Below are 12,079 nucleotides of genomic sequence, written 5' to 3' on the forward strand. Positions count from 1 at the left end.
ATTGCTTAATATTTTGCTTCTTGTCGAAGCGTGAAGGAGGATCTGAAGGCGCGAGACAAATCAGGAACGGTACGGCTCGATCAAAGCCCGGATCGTCGCTCAAATTTGTCGGCGCAAATGTATCACCGCAACTAGGGGTGGCAATTTTCGACACGACCTGAAAACACGACACGAACCTAACACGAAATTAATGGGTTTGGGTTGAGGCTTCGGGAATTCGGGTCAGAATCGGGTTGGACCCGATGAACCCGAAAAGAAAACCGGTCGATTTCGGGTCAACCCGTGGTGACCTGATATGACCCGTTTACGAATTAAAAATAATTTAATAAACATAAAAATAATTTTATCTAACTAAACTAAGTTATTCTTTTTTTCAAAGGCATTAATTACTTAATCCTAAACGAATTTATTTAATTTGTGTGAAGTTGAAATTATTATACTTGGACAAATAATATATTATATTATTTTTCACTTTTGTATTGTTTTAATTTATTTTATATTTTGCTTGGGATAAAACACTTTTACGGTGTTTAATTTATTTTAGATTTGATTTGGAATCATTTATTTAAATTTTTATTACTTGATTATGTAATTAGTTTTGTGAGAAATTGATTTTATTAGAAATTACAGTGATAAATTAATAAATTAAAATTAAGTTTCGGGTCATTTCGGGTCGACCCGCCGCCCCGTAAACCTGAAATTTTCGGGTTCGGGTCAGCATACCTGACCCGTCACGGGTTGGCGGGTCGGGGTTCGGGTCAACAGATTTTCTGGCGGGTCTGTTGACCCGAACCCGACCCGCCAACCTGATTTGGACCCGAATTGCCACCCCTAACTGCAAGCGTGAAGGATTGATTTCATGATAATTTAGAGTTGCGGGATGAGGGAAAAAAACAGGGTGCAAATCAATAACAAAAAAAAATATAAAGTAAATAAATAAAAGGATAAGTGGAAAATGCTTGAATTGACGCTTAAAATGAATTTCGGTCTAGAAAAGCCACACTGCTTCGCAGGACGGGGTAGTTTAAAAGAATAAAGCGAAAGGAACATGGCGGGTGCGATCATACCAGCACTAATGCACCGGATCCCATCAGAACTCCGAAGTTAAGCGTGCTTGGGCGAGAGTAGTACTAGGATGGGTGACCCCCTGGGAAGTCCTCGTGTTGCACCCCTCTCTTTTTTGTTTCGAAATCCAAATTTCCTATTCGTTCTTTATCCTGTAGTAATTTAGCTCCGTCGGAACGATTGCTTAATATTTTGCTTCTTGTCGAAGCGTGAAGGAGGATCTGAAGGCGCGAGACAAATCAGGAACGGTACGGCTCGATCAAAGCCCGGATCGTCGCTCAAATTTGTCGGCGCAAATGTATCACCGCAACTAGGGGTGGCAATTTTCGACACGACCTGAAAACACGACACGAACCTAACACGAAATTAATGGGTTTGGGTTGAGGTTTCGGGAATTCGGGTCAGAATCGGGTTGGACCCGATGAACCCGAAAAGAAAACCGGTCGATTTCGGGTCAACCCGTGGTGACCTGATATGACCCGATATGACCCGTTTACGAATTAAAAATAATTTAATAAACATAAAAATAATTTTATCTAACTAAACTAAGTTATTCTTTTTTTCAAAGGCATTAATTACTTAATCCTAAACGAATTTATTTAATTTGTGTGAAGTTGAAATTATTATACTTGGACAAATAATATATTATATTATTTTTCACTTTTGTATTGTTTTAATTTATTTTATATTTTGCTTGGGATAAAACACTTTTACGGTGTTTAATTTATTTTAGATTTGATTTGGAATCATTTATTTAAATTTTTATTACTTGATTATGTAATTAGTTTTGTGAGAAATTGATTTTATTAGAAATTACAGTGATAAATTAATAAATTAAAATTAAGTTTCGGGTCATTTCGGGTCGACCCGCCGCCCCGTAAACCTGAAATTTTCGGGTTCGGGTCAGCATACCTGACCCGTCACGGGTTGGCGGGTCGGGGTTCGGGTCAACAGATTTTCTGGCGGGTCTGTTGACCCGAACCCGACCCGCCAACCTGATTTGGACCCGAATTGCCACCCCTAACTGCAAGCGTGAAGGATTGATTTCATGATAATTTAGAGTTGCGGGATGAGGGAAAAAAACAGGGTGCAAATCAATAACAAAAAAAAATATAAAGTAAATAAATAAAAGGATAAGAGGAAAATGCTTGAATTGACGCTTAAAATGAATTTCGGTCTAGAAAAGCCACACTGCTTCGCAGGACGGGGTAGTTTAAAAGAATAAAGCGAAAGGAACATGGCGGGTGCGATCATACCAGCACTAATGCACCGGATCCCATCAGAACTCCGAAGTTAAGCGTGCTTGGGCGAGAGTAGTACTAGGATGGGTGACCCCCTGTGAAGTCCTCGTGTTGCACCCCTCTCTTTTTTGTTTCGAAATCCAAATTTCCTATTCGTTCTTTATCCTGTAGTAATTTAGCTCCGTCGGAACGATTGCTTAATATTTTGCTTCTTGTCGAAGCGTGAAGGAGGATCTGAAGGCGCGAGACAAATCAGGAACGGTACGGCTCGATCAAAGCCCGGATCGTCGCTCAAATTTGTCGGCGCAAATGTATCACCGCAACTAGGGGTGGCAATTTTCGACACGACCTGAAAACACGACACGAACCTAACACGAAATTAATGGGTTTGGGTTGAGGTTTCGGGAATTCGGGTCAGAATCGGGTTGGACCCGATGAACCCGAAAAGAAAACCGGTCGATTTCGGGTCAACCCGTGGTGACCTGATATGACCCGTTTACGAATTAAAAATAATTTAATAAACATAAAAATAATTTTATCTAACTAAACTAAGTTATTCTTTTTTTCAAAGGCATTAATTACTTAATCCTAAACGAATTTATTTAATTTGTGTGAAGTTGAAATTATTATACTTGGACAAATAATATATTATATTATTTTTCACTTTTGTATTGTTTTAATTTATTTTATATTTTGCTTGGGATAAAACACTTTTACGGTGTTTAATTTATTTTAGATTTGATTTGGAATCATTTATTTAAATTTTTATTACTTGATTATGTAATTAGTTTTGTGAGAAATTGATTTTATTAGAAATTACAGTGATAAATTAATAAATTAAAATTAAGTTTCGGGTCATTTCGGGTCGACCCGCCGCCCCGTAAACCTGAAATTTTCGGGTTCGGGTCAGCATACCTGACCCGTCACGGGTTGGCGGGTCGGGGTTCGGGTCAACAGATTTTCTGGCGGGTCTGTTGACCCGAACCCGACCCGCCAACCTGATTTGGACCCGAATTGCCACCCCTAACTGCAAGCGTGAAGGATTGATTTCATGATAATTTAGAGTTGCGGGATGAGGGAAAAAAACAGGGTGCAAATCAATAACAAAAAAAAATATAAAGTAAATAAATAAAAGGATAAGAGGAAAATGCTTGAATTGACGCTTAAAATGAATTTCGGTCTAGAAAAGCCACACTGCTTCGCAGGACGGGGTAGTTTAAAAGAATAAAGCGAAAGGAACATGGCGGGTGCGATCATACCAGCACTAATGCACCGGATCCCATCAGAACTCCGAAGTTAAGCGTGCTTGGGCGAGAGTAGTACTAGGATGGGTGACCCCCTGGGAAGTCCTCGTGTTGCACCCCTCTCTTTTTTGTTTCGAAATCCAAATTTCCTATTCGTTCTTTATCCTGTAGTAATTTAGCTCCGTCGGAACGATTGCTTAATATTTTGCTTCTTGTCGAAGCGTGAAGGAGGATCTGAAGGCGCGAGACAAATCAGGAACGGTACGGCTCGATCAAAGCCCGGATCGTCGCTCAAATTTGTCGGCGCAAATGTATCACCGCAACTAGGGGTGGCAATTTTCGACACGACCTGAAAACACGACACGAACCTAACACGAAATTAATGGGTTTGGGTTGAGGTTTCGGGAATTCGGGTCAGAATCGGGTTGGACCCGATGAACCCGAAAAGAAAACCGGTCGATTTCGGGTCAACCCGTGGTGACCTGATATGACCCGTTTACGAATTAAAAATAATTTAATAAACATAAAAATAATTTTATCTAACTAAACTAAGTTATTCTTTTTTTCAAAGGCATTAATTACTTAATCCTAAACGAATTTATTTAATTTGTGTGAAGTTGAAATTATTATACTTGGACAAATAATATATTATATTATTTTTCACTTTTGTATTGTTTTAATTTATTTTATATTTTGCTTGGGATAAAACACTTTTACGGTGTTTAATTTATTTTAGATTTGATTTGGAATCATTTATTTAAATTTTTATTACTTGATTATGTAATTAGTTTTGTGAGAAATTGATTTTATTAGAAATTACAGTGATAAATTAATAAATTAAAATTAAGTTTCGGGTCATTTCGGGTCGACCCGCCGCCCCGTAAACCTGAAATTTTCGGGTTCGGGTCAGCATACCTGACCCGTCACGGGTTGGCGGGTCGGGGTTCGGGTCAACAGATTTTCTGGCGGGTCTGTTGACCCGAACCCGACCCGCCAACCTGATTTGGACCCGAATTGCCACCCCTAACTGCAAGCGTGAAGGATTGATTTCATGATAATTTAGAGTTGCGGGATGAGGGAAAAAAACAGGGTGCAAATCAATAACAAAAAAAAATATAAAGTAAATAAATAAAAGGATAAGAGGAAAATGCTTGAATTGACGCTTAAAATGAATTTCGGTCTAGAAAAGCCACACTGCTTCGCAGGACGGGGTAGTTTAAAAGAATAAAGCGAAAGGAACATGGCGGGTGCGATCATACCAGCATTAATGCACTGGATCCCATCAGAACTCCGAAGTTAAGCGTGCTTGGGCGAGAGTAGTACTAGGATGGGTGACCCCCTGGGAAGTCCTCGTGTTGCACCCCTTTCTTTTTTGTTTCGAAATCCAAATTTCCTATTCGTTCTTTATCCTGTAGTAATTTAGCTCCGTCGGAACGATTGCTTAATATTTTGCTTCTTGTCGAAGCGTGAAGGAGGATCTGAAGGCGCGAGACAAATCAGGAACGGTACGGCTCGATCAAAGCCCGGATCGTCGCTCAAATTTGTCGGCGCAAATGTATCACCGCAACTAGGGGTGGCAATTTTCGACACGACCTGAAAACACGACACGAACCTAACACGAAATTAATGGGTTTGGGTTGAGGTTTCGGGAATTCGGGTTGGACCCGATGAACCCGAAAAGAAAACCGGTCGATTTCGGGTCAACCCGTGGTGACCTGATATGACCCGATATGACCCGTTTACGAATTAAAAATAATTTAATAAACATAAAAATAATTTTATCTAACTAAACTAAGTTATTCTTTTTTTCAAAGGCATTAATTACTTAATCCTAAACGAATTTATTTAATTTGTGTGAAGTTGAAATTATTATACTTGGACAAATAATATATTATATTATTTTTCACTTTTGTATTGTTTTAATTTATTTTATATTTTGCTTGGGATAAAACACTTTTACGGTGTTTAATTTATTTTAGATTTGATTTGGAATCATTTATTTAAATTTTTATTACTTGATTATGTAATTAGTTTTGTGAGAAATTGATTTTATTAGAAATTACAGTGATAAATTAATAAATTAAAATTAAGTTTCGGGTCATTTCGGGTCGACCCGCCGCCCCGTAAACCTGAAATTTTCGGGTTCGGGTCAGCATACCTGACCCGTCACGGGTTGGCGGGTCGGGGTTCGGGTCAACAGATTTTCTGGCGGGTCTGTTGACCCGAACCCGACCCGCCAACCTGATTTGGACCCGAATTGCCACCCCTAACTGCAAGCGTGAAGGATTGATTTCATGATAATTTAGAGTTGCGGGATGAGGGAAAAAAACAGGGTGCAAATCAATAACAAAAAAAAATATAAAGTAAATAAATAAAAGGATAAGTGGAAAATGCTTGAATTGACGCTTAAAATGAATTTCGGTCTAGAAAAGCCACACTGCTTCGCAGGACGGGGTAGTTTAAAAGAATAAAGCGAAAGGAACATGGCGGGTGCGATCATACCAGCACTAATGCACCGGATCCCATCAGAACTCCGAAGTTAAGCGTGCTTGGGCGAGAGTAGTACTAGGATGGGTGACCCCCTGGGAAGTCCTCGTGTTGCACCCCTCTCTTTTTTGTTTCGAAATCCAAATTTCCTATTCGTTCTTTATCCTGTAGTAATTTAGCTCCGTCGGAACGATTGCTTAATAGTTTGCTTCTTGTCGAAGCGTGAAGGAGGATCTGAAGGCGCGAGACAAATCAGGAACGGTACGGCTCGATCAAAGCCCGGATCGTCGCTCAAATTTGTCGGCGCAAATGTATCACCGCAACTAGGGGTGGCAATTTTCGACACGACCTGAAAACACGACACGAACCTAACACGAAATTAATGGGTTTGGGTTGAGGTTTCGGGAATTCGGGTCAGAATCGGGTTGGACCCGATGAACCCGAAAAGAAAACCGGTCGATTTCGGGTCAACCCGTGGTGACCTGATATGACCCGTTTACGAATTAAAAATAATTTAATAAACATAAAAATAATTTTATCTAACTAAACTAAGTTATTCTTTTTTTCAAAGGCATTAATTACTTAATCCTAAACGAATTTATTTAATTTGTGTGAAGTTGAAATTATTATACTTGGACAAATAATATATTATATTATTTTTCACTTTTGTATTGTTTTAATTTATTTTATATTTTGCTTGGGATAAAACACTTTTACGGTGTTTAATTTATTTTAGATTTGATTTGGAATCATTTATTTAAATTTTTATTACTTGATTATGTAATTAGTTTTGTGAGAAATTGATTTTATTAGAAATTACAGTGATAAATTAATAAATTAAAATTAAGTTTCGGGTCATTTCGGGTCGACCCGCCGCCCCGTAAACCTGAAATTTTCGGGTTCGGGTCAGCATACCTGACCCGTCACGGGTTGGCGGGTCGGGGTTCGGGTCAACAGATTTTCTGGCGGGTCTGTTGACCCGAACCCGACCCGCCAACCTGATTTGGACCCGAATTGCCACCCCTAACTGCAAGCGTGAAGGATTGATTTCATGATAATTTAGAGTTGCGGGATGAGGGAAAAAAACAGGGTGCAAATCAATAACAAAAAAAAATATAAAGTAAATAAATAAAAGGATAAGAGGAAAATGCTTGAATTGACGCTTAAAATGAATTTCGGTCTAGAAAAGCCACACTGCTTCGCAGGACGGGGTAGTTTAAAAGAATAAAGCGAAAGGAACATGGCGGGTGCGATCATACCAGCACTAATGCACCGGATCCCATCAGAACTCCGAAGTTAAGCGTGCTTGGGCGAGAGTAGTACTAGGATGGGTGACCCCCTGGGAAGTCCTCGTGTTGCACCCCTCTCTTTTTTGTTTCGAAATCCAAATTTCCTATTCGTTCTTTATCCTGTAGTAATTTAGCTCCGTCGGAACGATTGCTTAATATTTTGCTTCTTGTCGAAGCGTGAAGGAGGATCTGAAGGCGCGAGACAAATCAGGAACGGTACGGCTCGATCAAAGCCCGGATCGTCGCTCAAATTTGTCGGCGCAAATGTATCACCGCAACTAGGGGTGGCAATTTTCGACACGACCTGAAAACACGACACGAACCTAACACGAAATTAATGGGTTTGGGTTGAGGTTTCGGGAATTCGGGTCAGAATCGGGTTGGACCCGATGAACCCGAAAAGAAAACCGGTCGATTTCGGGTCAACCCGTGGTGACCTGATATGACCCGTTTACGAATTAAAAATAATTTAATAAACATAAAAATAATTTTATCTAACTAAACTAAGTTATTCTTTTTTTCAAAGGCATTAATTACTTAATCCTAAACGAATTTATTTAATTTGTGTGAAGTTGAAATTATTATACTTGGACAAATAATATATTATATTATTTTTCACTTTTGTATTGTTTTAATTTATTTTATATTTTGCTTGGGATAAAACACTTTTACGGTGTTTAATTTATTTTAGATTTGATTTGGAATCATTTATTTAAATTTTTATTACTTGATTATGTAATTAGTTTTGTGAGAAATTGATTTTATTAGAAATTACAGTGATAAATTAATAAATTAAAATTAAGTTTCGGGTCATTTCGGGTCGACCCGCCGCCCCGTAAACCTGAAATTTTCGGGTTCGGGTCAGCATACCTGACCCGTCACGGGTTGGCGGGTCGGGGTTCGGGTCAACAGATTTTCTGGCGGGTCTGTTGACCCGAACCCGACCCGCCAACCTGATTTGGACCCGAATTGCCACCCCTAACTGCAAGCGTGAAGGATTGATTTCATGATAATTTAGAGTTGCGGGATGAGGGAAAAAAACAGGGTGCAAATCAATAACAAAAAAAAATATAAAGTAAATAAATAAAAGGATAAGAGGAAAATGCTTGAATTGACGCTTAAAATGAATTTCGGTCTAGAAAAGCCACACTGCTTCGCAGGACGGGGTAGTTTAAAAGAATAAAGCGAAAGGAACATGGCGGGTGCGATCATACCAGCACTAATGCACCGGATCCCATCAGAACTCCGAAGTTAAGCGTGCTTGGGCGAGAGTAGTACTAGGATGGGTGACCCCCTGGGAAGTCCTCGTGTTGCACCCCTCTCTTTTTTGTTTCGAAATCCAAATTTCCTATTCGTTCTTTATCCTGTAGTAATTTAGCTCCGTCGGAACGATTGCTTAATAGTTTGCTTCTTGTCGAAGCGTGAAGGAGGATCTGAAGGCGCGAGACAAATCAGGAACGGTACGGCTCGATCAAAGCCCGGATCGTCGCTCAAATTTGTCGGCGCAAATGTATCACCGCAACTAGGGGTGGCAATTTTCGACACGACCTGAAAATACGACACGAACCTAACACGAAATTAATGGGTTTGGGTTGAGGTTTCGGGAATTCGGGTCAGAATCGGGTTGGACCCGATGAACCCGAAAAGAAAACCGGTCGATTTCGGGTCAACCCGTGGTGACCTGATATGACCCGTTTACGAATTAAAAATAATTTAATAAACATAAAAATAATTTTATCTAACTAAACTAAGTTATTCTTTTTTTCAAAGGCATTAATTACTTAATCCTAAACGAATTTATTTAATTTGTGTGAAGTTGAAATTATTATACTTGGACAAATAATATATTATATTATTTTTCACTTTTGTATTGTTTTAATTTATTTTATATTTTGCTTGGGATAAAACACTTTTACGGTGTTTAATTTATTTTAGATTTGATTTGGAATCATTTATTTAAATTTTTATTACTTGATTATGTAATTAGTTTTGTGAGAAATTGATTTTATTAGAAATTACAGTGATAAATTAATAAATTAAAATTAAGTTTCGGGTCATTTCGGGTCGACCCGCCGCCCCGTAAACCTGAAATTTTCGGGTTCGGGTCAGCATACCTGACCCGTCACGGGTTGGCGGGTCGGGGTTCGGGTCAACAGATTTTCTGGCGGGTCTGTTGACCCGAACCCGACCCGCCAACCTGATTTGGACCCGAATTGCCACCCCTAACTGCAAGCGTGAAGGATTGATTTCATGATAATTTAGAGTTGCGGGATGAGGGAAAAAAACAGGGTGCAAATCAATAACAAAAAAAAATATAAAGTAAATAAATAAAAGGATAAGAGGAAAATGCTTGAATTGACGCTTAAAATGAATTTCGGTCTAGAAAAGCCACACTGCTTCGCAGGACGGGGTAGTTTAAAAGAATAAAGCGAAAGGAACATGGCGGGTGCGATCATACCAGCACTAATGCACCGGATCCCATCAGAACTCCGAAGTTAAGCGTGCTTGGGCGAGAGTAGTACTAGGATGGGTGACCCCCTGGGAAGTCCTCGTGTTGCACCCCTCTCTTTTTTGTTTCGAAATCCAAATTTCCTATTCGTTCTTTATCCTGTAGTAATTTAGCTCCGTCGGAACGATTGCTTAATATTTTGCTTCTTGTCGAAGCGTGAAGGAGGATCTGAAGGCGCGAGACAAATCAGGAACGGTACGGCTCGATCAAAGCCCGGATCGTCGCTCAAATTTGTCGGCGCAAATGTATCACCGCAACTAGGGGTGGCAATTTTCGACACGACCTGAAAACACGACACGAACCTAACACGAAATTAATGGGTTTGGGTTGAGGTTTCGGGAATTCGGGTCAGAATCGGGTTGGACCCGATGAACCCGAAAAGAAAACCGGTCGATTTCGGGTCAACCCGTGGTGACCTGATATGACCCGTTTACGAATTAAAAATAATTTAATAAACATAAAAATAATTTTATCTAACTAAACTAAGTTATTCTTTTTTTCAAAGGCATTAATTACTTAATCCTAAACGAATTTATTTAATTTGTGTGAAGTTGAAATTATTATACTTGGACAAATAATATATTATATTATTTTTCACTTTTGTATTGTTTTAATTTATTTTATATTTTGCTTGGGATAAAACACTTTTACGGTGTTTAATTTATTTTAGATTTGATTTGGAATCATTTATTTAAATTTTTATTACTTGATTATGTAATTAGTTTTGTGAGAAATTGATTTTATCAGAAATTACAGTGATAAATTAATAAATTAAAATTAAGTTTCGGGTCATTTCGGGTCGACCCGCCGCCCCGTAAACCTGAAATTTTCGGGTTCGGGTCAGCATACCTGACCCGTCACGGGTTGGCGGGTCGGGGTTCGGGTCAACAGATTTTCTGGCGGGTCTGTTGACCCGAACCCGACCCGCCAACCTGATTTGGACCCGAATTGCCACCCCTAACTGCAAGCGTGAAGGATTGATTTCATGATAATTTAGAGTTGCGGGATGAGGGAAAAAAACAGGGTGCAAATCAATAACAAAAAAAAATATAAAGTAAATAAATAAAAGGATAAGAGGAAAATGCTTGAATTGACGCTTAAAATGAATTTCGGTCTAGAAAAGCCACACTGCTTCGCAGGACGGGGTAGTTTAAAAGAATAAAGCGAAAGGAACATGGCGGGTGCGATCATACCAGCACTAATGCACCGGATCCCATCAGAACTCCGAAGTTAAGCGTGCTTGGGCGAGAGTAGTACTAGGATGGGTGACCCCCTGGGAAGTCCTCGTGTTGCACCCCTCTCTTTTTTGTTTCGAAATCCAAATTTCCTATTCGTTCTTTATCCTGTAGTAATTTAGCTCCGTCGGAACGATTGCTTAATATTTTGCTTCTTGTCGAAGCGTGAAGGAGGATCTGAAGGCGCGAGACAAATCAGGAACGGTACGGCTCGATCAAAGCCCGGATCGTCGCTCAAATTTGTCGGCGCAAATGTATCACCGCAACTAGGGGTGGCAATTTTCGACACGACCTGAAAACACGACACGAACCTAACACGAAATTAATGGGTTTGGGTTGAGGTTTCGGGAATTCGGGTCAGAATCGGGTTGGACCCGATGAACCCGAAAAGAAAACCGGTCGATTTCGGGTCAACCCGTGGTGACCTGATATGACCCGTTTACGAATTAAAAATAATTTAATAAACATAAAAATAATTTTATCTAACTAAACTAAGTTATTCTTTTTTTCAAAGGCATTAATTACTTAATCCTAAACGAATTTATTTAATTTGTGTGAAGTTGAAATTATTATACTTGGACAAATAATATATTATATTATTTTTCACTTTTGTATTGTTTTAATTTATTTTATATTTTGCTTGGGATAAAACACTTTTACGGTGTTTAATTTATTTTAGATTTGATTTGGAATCATTTATTTAAATTTTTATTACTTGATTATGTAATTAGTTTTGTGAGAAATTGATTTTATTAGAAATTACAGTGATAAATTAATAAATTAAAATTAAGTTTCGGGTCATTTCGGGTCGACCCGCCGCCCCGTAAACCTGAAATTTTCGGGTTCGGGTCAGCATACCTGACCCGTCACGGGTTGGCGGGTCGGGGTTCGGGTCAACAGATTTTCTGGCGGGTCTGTTGACCCGAACCCGACCCGCCAACCTGATTTGGACCCGAATTGCCACCCCTAACTGCAAGCGTGAAGGATTGATTTCATGATAATTTAGAGT

The 12,079-nt window shown here is 39.3% G+C and overlaps 9 non-coding genes across 9 annotated transcripts; all 9 read left to right on the forward strand.

The window, feature by feature from the left end:
• The first annotated feature begins 1,053 nt into the window (after positions 1-1,053).
• LOC140028855 (5S ribosomal RNA) lies at positions 1,054-1,172 on the forward strand. Its single transcript, XR_011832760.1, has one exon. It is a non-coding gene; the product is annotated as a 5S ribosomal RNA (ribosomal RNA).
• A 1,135-nt stretch (positions 1,173-2,307) lies between these two features.
• Positions 2,308-2,426, forward strand: LOC140030721 (5S ribosomal RNA). The gene has a single exon (XR_011834640.1). It is a non-coding gene; the product is annotated as a 5S ribosomal RNA (ribosomal RNA).
• A 1,125-nt stretch (positions 2,427-3,551) lies between these two features.
• Positions 3,552-3,670, forward strand: LOC140028856 (5S ribosomal RNA). Its single transcript, XR_011832761.1, has one exon. It is a non-coding gene; the product is annotated as a 5S ribosomal RNA (ribosomal RNA).
• A 1,125-nt stretch (positions 3,671-4,795) lies between these two features.
• Positions 4,796-4,914, forward strand: LOC140030906 (5S ribosomal RNA). The gene has a single exon (XR_011834825.1). It is a non-coding gene; the product is annotated as a 5S ribosomal RNA (ribosomal RNA).
• Positions 4,915-6,038: 1,124 nt separating this feature from the next.
• Positions 6,039-6,157, forward strand: LOC140028857 (5S ribosomal RNA). The gene has a single exon (XR_011832762.1). It is a non-coding gene; the product is annotated as a 5S ribosomal RNA (ribosomal RNA).
• Positions 6,158-7,282: 1,125 nt separating this feature from the next.
• On the forward strand, positions 7,283-7,401 carry LOC140028858 (5S ribosomal RNA). Its single transcript, XR_011832763.1, has one exon. It is a non-coding gene; the product is annotated as a 5S ribosomal RNA (ribosomal RNA).
• Positions 7,402-8,526: 1,125 nt separating this feature from the next.
• Positions 8,527-8,645, forward strand: LOC140028859 (5S ribosomal RNA). The gene has a single exon (XR_011832764.1). It is a non-coding gene; the product is annotated as a 5S ribosomal RNA (ribosomal RNA).
• Positions 8,646-9,770: 1,125 nt separating this feature from the next.
• On the forward strand, positions 9,771-9,889 carry LOC140028860 (5S ribosomal RNA). The gene has a single exon (XR_011832765.1). It is a non-coding gene; the product is annotated as a 5S ribosomal RNA (ribosomal RNA).
• A 1,125-nt stretch (positions 9,890-11,014) lies between these two features.
• On the forward strand, positions 11,015-11,133 carry LOC140028861 (5S ribosomal RNA). The gene has a single exon (XR_011832766.1). It is a non-coding gene; the product is annotated as a 5S ribosomal RNA (ribosomal RNA).
• The last annotated feature ends 946 nt before the right edge of the window (positions 11,134-12,079 follow it).

Source organism: Coffea arabica, chromosome 11e (assembly GCF_036785885.1).
Source record: "Coffea arabica cultivar ET-39 chromosome 11e, Coffea Arabica ET-39 HiFi, whole genome shotgun sequence".
NCBI lineage: Eukaryota > Viridiplantae > Streptophyta > Magnoliopsida > Gentianales > Rubiaceae > Coffea > Coffea arabica.